This window comes from Gopherus flavomarginatus, chromosome 20 (genome assembly GCF_025201925.1).
Source record: "Gopherus flavomarginatus isolate rGopFla2 chromosome 20, rGopFla2.mat.asm, whole genome shotgun sequence".
NCBI lineage: Eukaryota > Metazoa > Chordata > Testudines > Testudinidae > Gopherus > Gopherus flavomarginatus.
In genome coordinates this window covers 17,213,485-17,228,192 of record NC_066636.1, presented here as the reverse complement: position 1 = coordinate 17,228,192, position 14,708 = coordinate 17,213,485, and the positions used below count along the sequence as shown (strand labels likewise).

General features: G+C 55.6%; 1 protein-coding gene across 3 annotated transcripts in view; it reads left to right on the top strand.

Annotated features, from left to right (window-relative positions):
- The first annotated feature begins 1,173 nt into the window (after positions 1-1,173).
- The window catches only part of SEMA6C (semaphorin 6C), a 91,158-nt gene continuing 77,623 nt past the window's right edge, over positions 1,174-14,708 (top strand). For all 3 annotated transcript variants that reach the window (XM_050929805.1, XM_050929804.1, XM_050929806.1), the window contains exon 1: positions 1,174-1,282. The gene's annotated coding sequence lies outside the window, so the exon portion shown is untranslated. The remainder of the gene's footprint in view (positions 1,283-14,708) is intronic.

Below are 14,708 nucleotides of genomic sequence, written 5' to 3'. Positions count from 1 at the left end.
ACACTTGTTAAAATACACACTGCCCTGTCTACACTCGGGTTGTACCATGGCTCCAAACACCATGTTTCCTAGTGAAGACAAGGCCCTGGGATAAAAGCTTTTCCAAACCTGTGTCAATAGCCTAGCGCAGGGGTAGGCAACCTGCAGCAGGCGAGCTGATTTTCAGTGGCACTCACACTGCCCGGGTCCTGGCCACCGAACCAGGGGGCTCTACATTTTAATTTAATTTTAAATGAAGTTTCTTAAACATTTTAAGAACCTTATTTACTTTACATACAACAATAGTTTAGTTCTATATTATAGACTTCTAGAAAGAGACCTTCTAAAAACGTTAAAATGTATTACTGGCACGTGAAACCTTAAATTACAGTGAATACATGAAGATTCGGCACATTGCTTCTGAAAGGTTGCTGACCCTGGCCTAGTGTACTCGGGGGAAAGTGCATTTCACACACGGTCGTGGACTGGCGTTGAGCCCGGTCCAGGCTGGGCCACTCCCGAGCGGCTCCAAGAGTCCCAGCTGCTCCCCCCCGCGGGGGCTCAGCACCACTGGGGGACAATCCCCTCACAGAACAGCTGGCGGGAACGGGGCGATCTCACCCACAAACCCGAGGGAAAGGGGGTTCGCTTCCCTTGGGCACCCAGCCTGGCCGGGCGGCTCGACAGCTCCAATGCCAAGTCTGGGGGGGGGAATTTCCACCCTCCGCTGGGACTTGGGGTAAGAGGAAAGTCTGAAATGGTGGAACATTGCTGGGGAGTGGGAAGGTGGCACCTCTGCCAGGTTCCCTCATGGCCAGGGAGAACTTTTCACTGGGCTTAACCCAAGGCCGACCCCTCCCCAGCCGCCTTGCGATCCCTCCTGCCGCGTCTTTCCTCTCCTCCCCCTCCCGACCCCTTCTCCTCCCCCCGCCCTGGGGGCAATGGGCACCAGCTGGGGGACGGGCCTACGGCCCGGGCTGGCCTCCGCCCGGCCCCCTTCCCTTTCCCTTTCCCTGCCGGGAAGCGGCGCAGGCTGGGGGCGGCTGCCAGGGCCGGGAGCAGGGGGAGGACGCTGGGCTGGGCCAGGGGAGGGGAGAGGCAGGAGATTGGCGCCGGCTGCCGGGGGAGGGCCGGCTGGGCGGTGAGCTGCGAGCCCTTGGCATGCAGGGCTTTGTTATTCCCCCGCCTCGGCCGTCGGGGCGCAGGGCCGGATTATAACTCGGCTGCGGGGCGCCAGCGCCCCCCTACCCGCGGGGATCGGGCCCTGGCGGGGCGGCCTCAGCCGGGGCTGCAGGGATCGGAGGTAAGACGGGTGGCTGCTTCCCTGCCAGGGACGGGAGTCGGGGGCTGGGGTCGTGCACGGAGCTGCCTGTGCCCGGGGCTGAGCGGAGCCTGCCCCCGCCGGGGGCTGAGGGGGGGTGTCCGGAGTTCGCGATGTGACTTGTTCCGTGGCGTGAAACTTCTCCCAAAGGCGGACTGGGGCGGTCCGAAACGGGCGGGGGGGAGTCAGCCTGGATGTGTGTTTGTGTGTCTCTGTTCTGCAAAGGGGAGGGGGTAGGCAATCCAGCGGGGGGGGGGGGGGTGCGCGCATTGACACTTGCAAATGGAAGCCCCTGTTTGTGTTGGGGGGGTTGAGGGGGGGGGCGAGGACACTGGAGGGGGGAGTTATTGCATGGGGGGGGGTTGCTTGGCAAGTGACTTGCGACGCTCATCCTGTGTCCAAGAAGTCCTGTTTGGGAAGCAGCGGCTGCAGCCGAGGCTCGCCCAGCTGGGAGGCTGGCACGGAGCCTGCTCTGAGCCCAGCTCCGTGGGGCAGGGGGGACTGAGCTGCTGCTGCTGCTGGCTGGAGAGCTGCACACAGCAGCCTGCCCCCTGCTGGAGGTGTCGAGTTAGCTCCTGGTGCCGGAGCGCTGGCTGGGTCTGCGGGGTGCGCCCCTCTTTCCCCCCAGGTTGCTTAGGTGACTCCGAGCCTGCGGGTCCGTGATCCCTGGGGTCCCCCGGGAGTTTGCCGGCCGGGGAGAGGGGCATGGCACTTTGCACCACCAAGGACTAACGCCAGCGCTAGAGGGGATGTTATAGGAGACAGACCCCCCCCCACACTCCAGCTGTTGAGGGTCCCCCACTTTGCCCAGGGCTGTCCCCCCAAATCCCTTCCCGACAGAAATACAGACAACCCTCATGAATTGTGGTGACTGCACATTTCCCTGCCACCAGCACGCCCCCCCCCCATCACAAGCAGTGGCGAGCAGCGTGTGCAGAAGTCCAGCTCGCAGGCAGGGAAGCTGGCTGGAAAGTTTGCAATTTATTCATTATTTTTATTCCCCTGGTGTTGCCATTCAGCACTGTAACATGGAGGCGAAAATAGCCTCTGGGGCTGGCACCTCTGCACCAATATGGGGCGGAGGGGCGAGGGGAATTCAATCCCCCCCCCCACTGTTTTGCAAGCACAAGTTTATTTTAATCCCTTGCCCGGACTCGGACCTGTGCCCGTTTGGGCAGCTAGCGAGGCTTGGCATGCTCTGCTAGCGAGGCTGCTGCAGTGGATGGAGCAATGTGGGTTCCCCCCCCCCCCAAAAAAAAACAGGGATGTGGCACCCCAGGGATTGCAGAGTGGCTGCTCCTGGAATGGGGAGGGCTCAATGAAATCCATTCTAGGTCTAATGGCTGCTTCGGAAACCTTGGAAGGCAAAATGCTGCCTGGGGGGCTGAAATTCCTTTAGTGCCCTGTTCTCATTGGTCTTGATCGGGGAGGGGAAGGGGGAGGGCAGCTGGTATTTTGAGGGATCCTGAAATTGTGGAACTGACTCTTTCCCTCCCCCTAAATTCCAGGATTATGGATTTGCTCCCAGATTGCAACCCTATGGCACAATAAAACTCCTCTCTCCACAGGCTGAGATTTAATTTCAGATCCTCTGAATGGTGCGTGTGGAAATCGGTCCTGGAAAAACAAACACAGTCTCTTCTGTTTTTTTTAACCCTTTCCGACTGTCCTTCCCCTCCTGCCAGCTGCCGTACTAGTGTTGGCAGTCGGGCAATGTTGAGGATGACACCTGTGACATTGCCGGTGAGGCCTGGAAAGGAGACGGCTCTTTATATGACGGGCCCTGCTAGTTGTGTCAAGAGGCGAGGGCTGGAATAGATCCTCACTCATTTCCTTAATAACTCGGCAGCGGGAGGTTGCAGTGTCAGATTCGGAAACTGTTCTCTGAGGATCATGCCATGGCTGGCACATTGAGCAGAGCGGCACTGGCACAATGGAGCGAGATTTCTTAAGACTGCGTTTGTACAGCGCAGTGCGCGTCCAGCAGCGGTTACTCCTGTTTAAGGGCAATGGGAGCTAACCAAGAAGGAAAGTGAAAGCTCCCATCATGGGGCTGCTTCCGATGGGGCGGTTGAACTGAATCAGGCTCCTTGAGCTGAGCCCCAGGTGTCAGACCCTATTCTCCAGTCCTTCATGCTACGCTCCAGATTTGGGCCGTGAAATGTAAATAAAAGCATTGTATGGGTTTCATTGTGATGCATGAGGCTGTAACTGTTGTTTGCCATCTGGATTATGGTAGCATGTAAGAGCCCGCAGACATGGACCAGGACTCCAATGTGCCAGGAGCTGTACGTTTTTATTGCTATTAGGTGTATTATGGTATCATTTAGGAGCTCCAGGCAGGAACCAGATCCCCATTATCCCAGAGACTGTACAGATATTTGCTCGGCAGCTGGAAAGGTGTGAAACAAGTTCACAAATTCCGAGTTTCATAGTTTTTAGAATGAGCAGCTCCTCGAGAATTTCATTCTTCCAATCAGAGAGGAGCTGCAACACCATGTGATTCAGAGGTGACCAACCGCACACCTCGAATGGCAAAAGGGAACCCGTCTGAGAGCAAGGCTAGCGGCCAAAACCAATTTGTCCGAAGCGATTTGCTGACGAAGAGCAGCCCGGGACAGGTCGCGAGCCCAGAGGGGGCAGCAGTTCCTGGCTAGAGCTCTGTGAGGGTGGGCATTCCCTTTCGCGAAGGCATGAGATGCTGAAAGGGGCTTTTGTTCCAAATCCGGACGCAACCCAAATGCTTCAGAATTCTCCAGGAAAGAAAATTCCGAAAATCAGATTCCTTTTGGGTGGATGGAAACGTTCCAGTTCAGCATCTGCCATTGCTGAATCTGAATGAGGGAGCAGAATACAACATTTTAAAAAATTTGGCAACACGTCATTTCAAAACAAAAACATTGAAAAAACATTCGATCCCCAAAATAGTAAAATGGTCTGTTTCAGCATTGTTAGAATTCTGCCTTGCTCCATGTTTTGATCTGAAGCAAAATTCCTGTGAAATTGACTTGATTTCGTGAAGTGTTTCAATTTTGATGGAACTCGTCTTCTGATGGAATAGAGTCCCATCTGAACTTCCCTGGCCAGCACTAGTCATAGCCAAACTGAGAGATAGCATACCCTTGTGGGTAAGATGTTAGTCTGGGACCCAGAATGCCTAGATTTACCACCATCCTGCTGGATGATTTTAGATAAGTTGCTTTGCCATTCTGTGCCTCAGTTTCTCCTCCTGCTCTTTGTCTCAGAGCTTTTTGAGGACAGGGACTGTCTCTGCCCCGTGTCTTTGCAGCACCTGACACAATGGGGCCCTAATTTCAGTTTGGGGCCTCTAAGCACTGCTCTCTTACATGTAGAATATCAGAGTTGGAAGGGACCTCAGGAAGTCATCTAGTTCAACCCCGCTGCTCAAAGCAGGATCAATCCCCAGCCAGATTTTTACCCCAGTTCCCTAAATGGCCCCCTCAAGGATTGAGCTCACAAGCCTGGGTTTAGCAGGCCAATGCTCCAACCACTGAGCGATCCCTCCCCCTAACATGTAGTAGCCCATATTATTCCTACTGGAAAGTTAGAGTGAGCCTGATGCGTTTTGCACCATGTCAGTAGGAAGCAAGTTATGCTGTGACTGTGAATCATATTACACAGATCCTATATCCGATTAGCCTGTGGCGGTATGAAATGTATTCTAGCGGTCACCAGAGAGAGGAGCTTTATGTCTTATTATGAACTGGTGGAGAGACTGCCTCCGCTGGATGTATTGGGAATGGCTCGACTGTGTGTCATGGGCCCTGTACGGCTCATGGGAGAGCAGCTATGGGAGCTTAGCTTGAGTGTAAGGACCCTCCAGATCTTGACCTGTGGGGAGCCCAAGGAATGGCTAAGGGGGCGAGGTGTGGAGAGGGGGAAGTCGCTCCCTTCTGTGGCAAAGCTCTGAGGCTGCAGCAACGTTGTGCAGTTAACACTGGTGGTGGGGCCTAAGGGGCTGGGAAGTCATGGCGTCCGGGCCGCGCATGTGTATGTGTGTAACTCCTCCCCATTCTAGTGGGAAACAGTGGGGTGAAGATCTGCTTCCTTTGCCTCACAGATTCCACCCCCTACCCTGCCCCTGTCTCGGACACAGACGCATCCCAGCACAGACCTGCCGTGGGGCTGCAGATCCCAGGCCAGTGTGATGTCTACTTCCTGCTGTAGTCTAGGCACCAAGCTGCCCCCTCCGTTGCCGAAGGGCAGGGAGGTGCAGCGTGTGCATTGGAAGGATGAAGGCTGGCTGAGTCCTAAGGATGCAGTCCCGGATTCCGGCTTTTTCATTATGTGTCTCTCTCTGCAGGGATCTCTCTCTTTCATTGGAAATTCAGGACGTGGAGCCGCTCCTGCCCCTCCCCCAACTTCCCTTTAATTATTATTGACAATAAAACCCGGGAAGAGGCTCTGGAGGAGCAGATGAGGCGCTGGGATGCTGAGATTGCCCTTCCAGCCCCGATCGGAGCTCCACCGCCTCCCCCAGCCCAGTGCATGGGGGGCGGGGATTCTCTCCCCTCCGGCCCCCTAAGATCACAGCTCCTGGTGTATTGATGCCGGAAATATCCCCTCCCTGCCCCCCCAAGCCTGTAAAGGGGTTACGGCCCAATGGGGAGATTGGCTGAGAGACCTCTTGAGACTCTGTCTTGCAGCCCCGTCTGCCTGCCGGGGGGGCTGTTCAATCTCTTGATTGGCAATTAGAGCTGTGGAAATCAGCCGTCATTAGACTAGAGCAAGGTGGTTTAACAGCCCTGCCCCCCATCTCTGAAGTTGGGGTGACTGCTGGATTGGCAGCCCTGGGGACTCCCACCCCACCAATCAGGGACAGCCCAGGAGGCATCGCTCTCCCACCCTCTTTGCCCTGCGCTGAAAGGACCCACTCTCTAAAGGAGAGTCAGGCTCTGCCCTGGGCCTTTCCCCAAGGAGACAGGTGAATGCCAAGCAGGGTGACATCCATTGCCATCCGCCTGGCCACGCTGCTCACTGGGCCCCGGGACTCAGACCCAGCAAACTCGTTTCACGCAGACAGCTGCAGAACAGCACCCTCTCTTGGAGGCTGAGGAAGGCTGCATCTCCCATGCTCAATCCAGCCAGTTCTCCCTGGCCCCTGGGGCAGAATCTCTCTGCAGCATGTGGGGCCTGCACCCTGGCAGGATGGGGTGACACAACCATGTGTGGATGGACATACCGGGCAACAACTGATTTCCCCAGCGCTCTGGCCCCGTAATTGCCTTTTTGCCAGGATCAGAAACAGCAGCACGGACTTCCCCATCCAAACCGCGCAGGGCACTGGTGCCATCTCCTTAGCCTGCATCCCAGAGCCCCTAGTACATCAGAACGCTCCCCGGCTCAGTGTATAGGAGTCTTTGACATAAACTCTGAGCCCTTCCTGCTCCAGCAAAGGAAATTCAGTTCTCCTGTGCGAATCCCCACCCCCACCCCTTTGTGCTTTCCATTAGAGGTGGCGTTTTTCTTCACTTCCTGTCCCAAACGGGCAAGCGAGGACCCATCGGGACAGATCTGGGGGAGGAAACGGGGAGGTGATGCAGTACAGCAACTGAGGCACTGGACTCCTGTGTTCTGTTCCTGGTCTTGACCAGCCTGGTGAACTCGGGTAAGTCATTTCCCTTCTCCATGCCTCAGTTTCCCCACCTGTGAAAGGAACATAATGATACTTACCCGCCCATGTAAAGCATTTAGAGATGGATGAAAAATGCCCCCTGAGAGCTGTTAGCACCGTGGATGTTTTAAGAGTAAATCAGTGGTGGTGCCCCACCCCAGAAGTGGCTGCACATCAGTGAGAGAGGAACTGACCCCTATGTATGTACCATGAGCAATTTTATGAAACATGGCTCCTTGTACAGGTTGTGCCATATGCTGCCCTGTCATTGTAGGGCCCCTGTGAGGCTGGGGCTGCGTGTGCTGGTTTGTTTTTGTAGGTTGTGCTTATTTGTGGGTGCGCCACAAGGGGCCTTTCCCTGGGGACAGGCTATCCCATGGCTGCAAGGTTTCTTGGTGCAGCTGATTCTGGTCACTGGCTCTACTGGGCCAGATGGATCCAAATGTGATCCCACCTGGTAATTCTCTGTGTGTGCTGGTTTGTTATGATAGGGTTGCTCATGGGCCATCGGGCTGTGCATGCTGGTTTGTTATTGTAGGGTCTCTTATGGGGGCCAATTACCAGCATTCTAACAAGACAGCGAAGTGTGTTGGGATGCCACAAACCCAGTTCCTCGCTGCCTTGTGGAGGGAGGGGTGTCTGGATCCCCGTTTCCCTCCCCCCGAAGATAACTGCAGCTCCTAGCCCAAGGAGACATGGGAGAGATTGACCCACTGTCCTGTGATGTTCACCAGGTGACAGAGCTTTGGTCAATAACCGGGCCTGGCCTTTACTCCCCCAGGGTGTCCATTGTGAGGTCAAATCCCATGGATCTCAAGGATGGAAAGAGCCGAGCAGAGATTTCCATTCACAAGAGATGGTCTCTCTTGTTCCTCTGGAAAAGTATGGGTTAGTTTCTCCGCCTGGGGCCCTGGCACAAGATCTATCGTCTATTTTTATTTCTAATATATATATATACACACAATATATTTCCCTTTGGCTGTTAATTATAGCAAATGTGCCTTAGGCTGGAAACTGAGCACACCGGAATGATTGCTCCTCTCCGTCTTTTGTTTACATGCTGGTTTGTTATCGTAGGGTTGCATGTGACTGCTGTGCCGCATGCTTGAGAATTTCAGCATAGGGTGGCACTGGTAACGCTGTGTTGGTTTGTTTCTGTAGGGTCGCCTGTGATGGCTTTGCAGTACACACCAGTTTTATAACTATAATTATTATTTATTAGATGTATTATGGTAGCATCTAGGAGTCGCATTCATGGACCAGGACCCTATTGTGCTAGGCGCTGTACATTTGTATTGAAATTAGGTGTATTATGGTAGCTCCTAGGCACCCCAGTCTGCGACCAGGACCACAACCACACTGTGCTGGACACTTTCCTTTTTAATGCTATTAAGTGTATTATGGTAATGCCTAGGAGCTCCTGTCCTGGACCAGGATCCCAGTGTGCTAGATGCTGTACATTATTTATTAGGAGTATTACGGTAGCTCATAGGAGCCCCAGCCCTGCACCAGAACCTCATGGTGCTAGGGGCTGTACACACACAGAACAAAGAGATGGTCCTTGCTCCAAAGAGCCTCCAGTTGAGATCTGCACGGAGTTGCTGGAGCTCTCCATAACTGTTGTTGGGTGACTCTGAGGCACCAGGCTGCGCCTCCTTCTTTACTGTTGCGAGGTCTTTCTAGTGGCTGACTCTATTATTGTGTGGCCTCTTGCAAATGCTGGCTGGGGCAAACGAGAGCTATTGTAGGAGCCTGAGGCCGGAGGCGCTGGTTCGTTAGTGCAGGGTGGCTGGGGAATGCCGGCCTGCAGTGCTTTGCTGCGTCTCATCCTGCAGCTGGTTGTTCGTTATTGTAGGGTCTTCAGTGAGCTTGGGGCAAATCCTGTCACTGGGAGGTTTGCCTGAAGAAAGGCCCTTGGCATTTGGCTGTTTTAGCATCTCCAGACCTGTGACAAGCGCTGAGGCAGCCACTCTTTGCCATTACATCCCTGAGCTGTGGGGTGGAGGAAACGCAGGGTCCCTGCGAATGCAGGCGGAAATGGAGCAACATTTGGGCTGTGTGGCTTTGGTGCCTCGCACCACGTGCAGTCACAGGCACCACTGCAACGTTAATGCCAAGCACTGTGCATGCCGCCTTGACACAGTAGGGTACTCGCATGGGCTGGGGCTGTTTGTTATTGTAGCGTCACTCGTGGGCCTGGGACTATGATGCTGATTTGTTATGGTAGGATTGCTCGTAGGCTCTAGGGCTATGATGCCAGTTTGTTATTGTAGGGTCTCTCGTGGGCCATGGGGCTGTGTGTGCTGCTTTGTTGTGGTAGGGTCGCTATGCACCGCACGCTTGCTTGGCAGCGGTGTCGGGGCTGCACGTCATGCAGGGGGCAGCATGACCCAACCCCACGGAGCTATTGCCCTGCTGCACTCGGGCGCCACCTGCAGGCTGGGATGTTATGACCAGCACGCTCCTGGCTTGCAAAAAATAAAGGTGCAGAATAGTCTCGGCACGTTTAAGCTTTTAAAGGAACAGAAGTTGCCTCTGATGGGCCGCCACTCCACTCTCTGTTGCTTGTCGAGTCGCCGTTTTGCTCGATTTCTGATATTTACAAGTCTTTAAAAACGACCCCCCATTAAAATAAGTGAATTGATTATTTCCCCTGGCCCTGATTACCGGCTGCAGCGCTTCGGCTTTAACAAACAGCAGATAAATAAAACTCTCTTGTCTGGAGCCACCGGCTTCGTGGGTTCCAGTTACGCTCCCCCCTTCCAGCCTTGGCAGGGTGACCTTTCGGGGAGATGGCAGAGTGCTAGATGCAATACAAATGTGCTCTCAGGCAGTGGCCTCTGAAGACGGGTAGGGGGCAACTTCACCCCATTGATTTCCCCCTCCCCCCTGCCTCCTGGGGTTTACACTGGGAGTGAATACAAATATTTTGCATTGTAATAGGGCCGGTTAATCCTAGAGCATGTTTATAGGGTAGGAATGGAACAGAGGAGCGGCCAGGGCGGTGGGGGGAAGGTGGTCATGAAGGACCTGAATGTGGCCATCTGGGGCAAATGGGTGTCTGGTAACTACCCCCTAATCAGGAACAGTGGCAAAAAGGGACCAAGAAAGTGTGGAGGGCAGGGAGACAGATCTGTGTGTTTGGTCCTGACTCCCAGCCCTCATGCATTACTCACTGGGCCCTACTCTTCCCTCAGAGCTGGGGACTAGAACCCAGGAGTCCTGGCTCCTAATACCCCCTTCCCCTAGCCACTGCACCCCACTCTCCTCCCAGAGCTGGGGGTTAGAACCCAGGAGTCCTGGCCCCTAATACCCCCTTCCCCTAGCCACTGGACCCCACTCTCCTCCCAGAGCTGGGGGTTAGAACCCAGGAGTCCTGGCTCCCAGCCCCGGCTCTAGGTGAGTCAGCACTAGAACCTGGGAGGTGGGTAGCCCAGGCCTGGTGCCGCTTTGCTCAGCCGCTGTCCTGCTCAGCTGTGCTCGCTGGGTGGTGCTAACGGAGATCCTGAGTCCATATTCCAGGGGTGGGGCAGGAGTCCCCTGGGCAGGTGCTGAGCCAGCAGGGAAGGGGCAGCGTGGGTGCAGAAGCAGGGATCTAGGGGAGCGGCCCAGGACCCCCCCCCTTCCGCAGCCCCACACGGGCAGCGAAAGACAGGAGTGAGGTGAACACTGTGGGCAGAGTGACTTGGGGAGCGGGGCCTGCCCCATGCATTCTGCTCCCCCACCTGGCTTGGTCTTTGAAATTATAGGCGTTCCCATTCCCCCACTGCCCTGCAGGGTCCCTGGAATGCCTGTGTGCCCCCATCTCCCCTTGCACCCCACTCCCAGCCTGGCCCCGCAGTGTCCCCCTCTGTCCCCGCGAGAGGGGAGGGGTCCCCTTCGTGCCACAGTGGCCCAGGAGCTGAGCCTGGAGGCCCGTGTGTTACGAAGCCCAGCAAGCTCCTTGCAGCAGCAGCTGGTCCAGTGTCCTCTGGGGCTGGGAACTGTTGGTAGGAGACAATTTCTGTTTGGCTTGCCATGATCCCCCCCAGACTCTGGGATGTTCCCAGCACCCCGCCACCAGCAGGGGGCACTGGAACAGCCATTGGCTGCTCCCCCATCTCTGCTTTTTAGCCCCCAGTGTGGCCTGCATGGGGGCTCAAGACTATTGCATTAGTAACGCCGGAGCCTGCATTGATGCATCAGGGGCAGCGGCATCTCCTGCAGTCGTCTTTGTCCTCTCGCCAGCAGGAGGCACTGTGAGCCCAGCTGCCTCTGACTCCTTCCCACAGCTAGAGGGGCAGTGCAGGGGGAAGCCCTGGCAGTGCCCGCTGGCAGTCTGCACTCCCTGCCCTGGGGTTGGTGTGGAGATGGATGGGGGGGGTGGTGCTTGGCTTTCGGGGAGCCAGCCCCAAGCTGCGGGAAATGTAAATAAGCAAAATGTGCATCTAAATATTTGTTCTGGGTGAGCCGCTTGGGTGTGATGTGGGGGCCAGGATTCCGGGGGTGGGGTGGGGACTGAGAACCCATTCCCAGCCCCCATGGCAGGGTTGCTTTGCTATTTTGATAGGACACACCCCTGCTTCACCCTTTCCCCACCCAAACCTTCTCCTGAGATCAGTGGGAGATGGGTCATCAGGACTCCTTTTGTTGCCAGCTCTGGGAGGGGAGTGGTGTCTAAGGGTTAGAGCTGGAGGGGAAGGAGAGGGGGTCAAGACTCCTGGACACTGTTCCTATGTATGGAAAGGGTTGTGGTCCAATGGCTAGAAAAGGGAACCATAATAAATGGGCCAGTGTGCGACCCTACAGTAACAAACTGGCATGCACACACCCTCAAATAACAGGGACCTGCTGCATTTACAATAACAACCTGGCACCTGCTTCCTTCTGTTACCCGCTTGCCTGGGCATAACCCTGCAAATAGCAGACTGGCATGTATGTAGCCCTACCATAACAACCGGTATGTGTGACCCTATAATAACAAACCACTCTGTGCGCAATGGGAGACGTGTGTGACCCTCTCATAACAACCTGTTGTGTGCACAGTCCTCCATGACAGCTGGGTATGTGGGCAACCCTCCAATAACAAACCGCTGTGTGTGCACAGCCGACCATAACAGTGGCAGACATGCGTGACCCTACAATAACAAACCACTGTGTGCGCAATCCTACAACAATAACTGGATGTGTGTGCAACCCGAGACAAAGTGCTGTGTGTACACAACTCTGCCATAACAAGAAGGGTGGGGAATGTGTAGAATAACAAATCACTGTGCACGACCCTACCGTATCAGCTGGGTATGTGTGCAACCCTCCCATAACAAACTGCAGTGTGTACACACAACCCTACCACAGCAGTGGGGTACGTGTACAAGCCTACCGCAACAAGCCAGCGTGCGTGAGGAAAATAGCAGCTTTCAGTTCCCAGCTTCCCGGTGCAAAGCCAGGGGTGGGGGCGGGGAACAAATGATTGTAACACTCCGATCACGCCAGGGACGGGATGTTTGTGTTAAGAGTCATGGGAAGAGCTGGGCCGACGGCAGGAGAAGGGGGAAATCTTTCCCAATCTCATGCTTTCCCAGCCCCTGCCGTGTCCCCTCCCCCCCAGGGAAATGGCCAGCGGGATGTGCTGCCGGGGAGGTGGCTTTCGCTGGTGGGAACTGAGCCATTGTGGGAGCGTCTGGGCTGCGTCCACAATCCGTCCCATCGCCGAGTGTGGCGAGAGGGCGCCCGGCTTCAGAAACCAGGGCCAGAGGGAGCAATGCTGCTTCACGCCAGCCAGGCATCCGGCCCCTTTGCAGGACTTTGCCTCGTGGAATCACTTATGCCCATGCAAAATGCTGCCCAGGCAGAACAGACGTGGGTCACGCTCACCGGGGTGGGGATCGTCCTAGAGGCAGCAGCGACTCCAGGCACCAGTGCTCCAAGCGCGTGCCAGGGGCGGCAAGCCTCGGGGGGGCGCCCTGCCGTTCCCTGCGAGGGCGGCAGTCAGGCAGCCTTTGGCGGCTTGCCTGCGGGAGGTCTGCTGGTTCTGCAGATTTGTCGGCAATTCGGCGGTGGGTACGCTGAAGCCGCGGGACCGGCAGACCTCCCGCAGACATGCTGCCGAATCCGTGGGACCGGGGACCTCCCGCAGGCATGCCGCCGAAGGCTGCCTGACTGCCGTGCTTGGGGGACCAAAAAAGCTAGAGCCCCCCCTGCCTGGAGGTGCCGGGGGCACTGGCACAGATCAGGCCCTGAAGCTCCAGGGGGATCGGACACCAGGGCAATCAGATCCTGGAGCGTGCTGCAGGATCAGCCCCTTTCTGTCGAAACGTTCCCGATTAATATTAAGCCCTGAAGGATAAAGGCACAATAAAACCCAGCGCCGGTGTCAGGTTGGAGCCTCTCGGTGGGTTACAGAAGATGCATTTAGTGGAGGACGCCGGGCGACGCTTTGAATGAGAAAACCAATCGTTATTCCACAGAAGAGCGAGGAGGTCAGCAAACAGGCGTGAGGTTCCCGCTCCCACGATACTGCCACTGTGCTCACTTTCCATTGACACGAACAATTATTCTTACACCCACCGAGGAGACAGTGTGTCGCTGGGCGCTCAGTCCGCTGACAACAGAGTGAAGGACACCTGATAACCTAATGGCCCGTGGGCATGTTAATTGGCACGCGCCTCTGTTTTAACAAAACTACTCCTGTGACAAGCCATCATCCCACTAATTAACATCAAACTGCCCCGTACCCTGTTCCCATTTCTGCTTCCGTCACCTGCTGATCGGTGCTTTACAGGACACGTTATTTGAAATAGCATCTGCAGTGTTGTAGCCATGCGGGGCCCAGGAGATCAGGAGGGAATATATTGTAATGGACCAACTTCTGTTGGTGAGAGAGATGGTGCTTGCGAGCTTCCTCAGAGCTCTTCTTCAGGGCTGGGAAATGTCCTGAGGGTCACAGCTAAATACAAGGAGGGACACATGGTGTTTCAAGGGGCCATTCGAAGTAAGGTGTCCCCTTAACACCCCCCCAGTCAGAGGGGGAAAAGAAACAGGGGAGGAAAGGAGCTGGGTGGGGTTGTTAGTGGGTCACAGACCAAGGTGACCGATGCTCCCTAAAAGTGTGTGTGTGTGGGGGAGCACTGATGCCCAAACTGGGGCCCTGCCGCCCATGCTGCCCCTTCCCCCAGAGTCCCCACCCTCACACCACCCCTTCCCCCGAAGCCCTCGCCCTCCTGCTGCCCCTTCCCCTGAGGCACCACCCCTGCCCCGCCACTTCCTCTTGATGCCCCGTCCTTACCCTGCCTCTTCCTCCCAAGACCCCACCTCCCTGCTCGCTCCCCTCCATCCTTCCCCCCACTGCTTGTCCTTATGGCTGGTAAAAAGTGATGGGCCATGGCCCCCTGGCACCCCCTGTCCTGGCACCCCTGATCACAGACTGTTGTAATAAACCGTAAATCCAGCATCTCTGTTCAGTCCATGATTTTTAGCATCTAGCAAAGCTCTGAGTTTAAGCTCTCAGGCTCGTCTTTTGAAGGGGTTGTGCCAGTTTCCTTTGAGGACGAGAACTGAGAGGTCAGATACAGAGCGATCGCTCTGTGAAAAGTGCTCATCCACAGGGTGTTTTTGTCTTTTATCGTTGATTGTCTAGTGGTTATTGGGGCATTCAGTGCACTGGTGGAGGTGCAGCACCTGTGCTAGGCCTGGGTAGGATCCATGGATCTTGACTGGTGTGTTGTGGGGGGTGTTGATCATTGCAGCAGTGGAGTTGTGTCTGCAAGTTTTGCACCTGTTGTTCCGGCAGGGTCT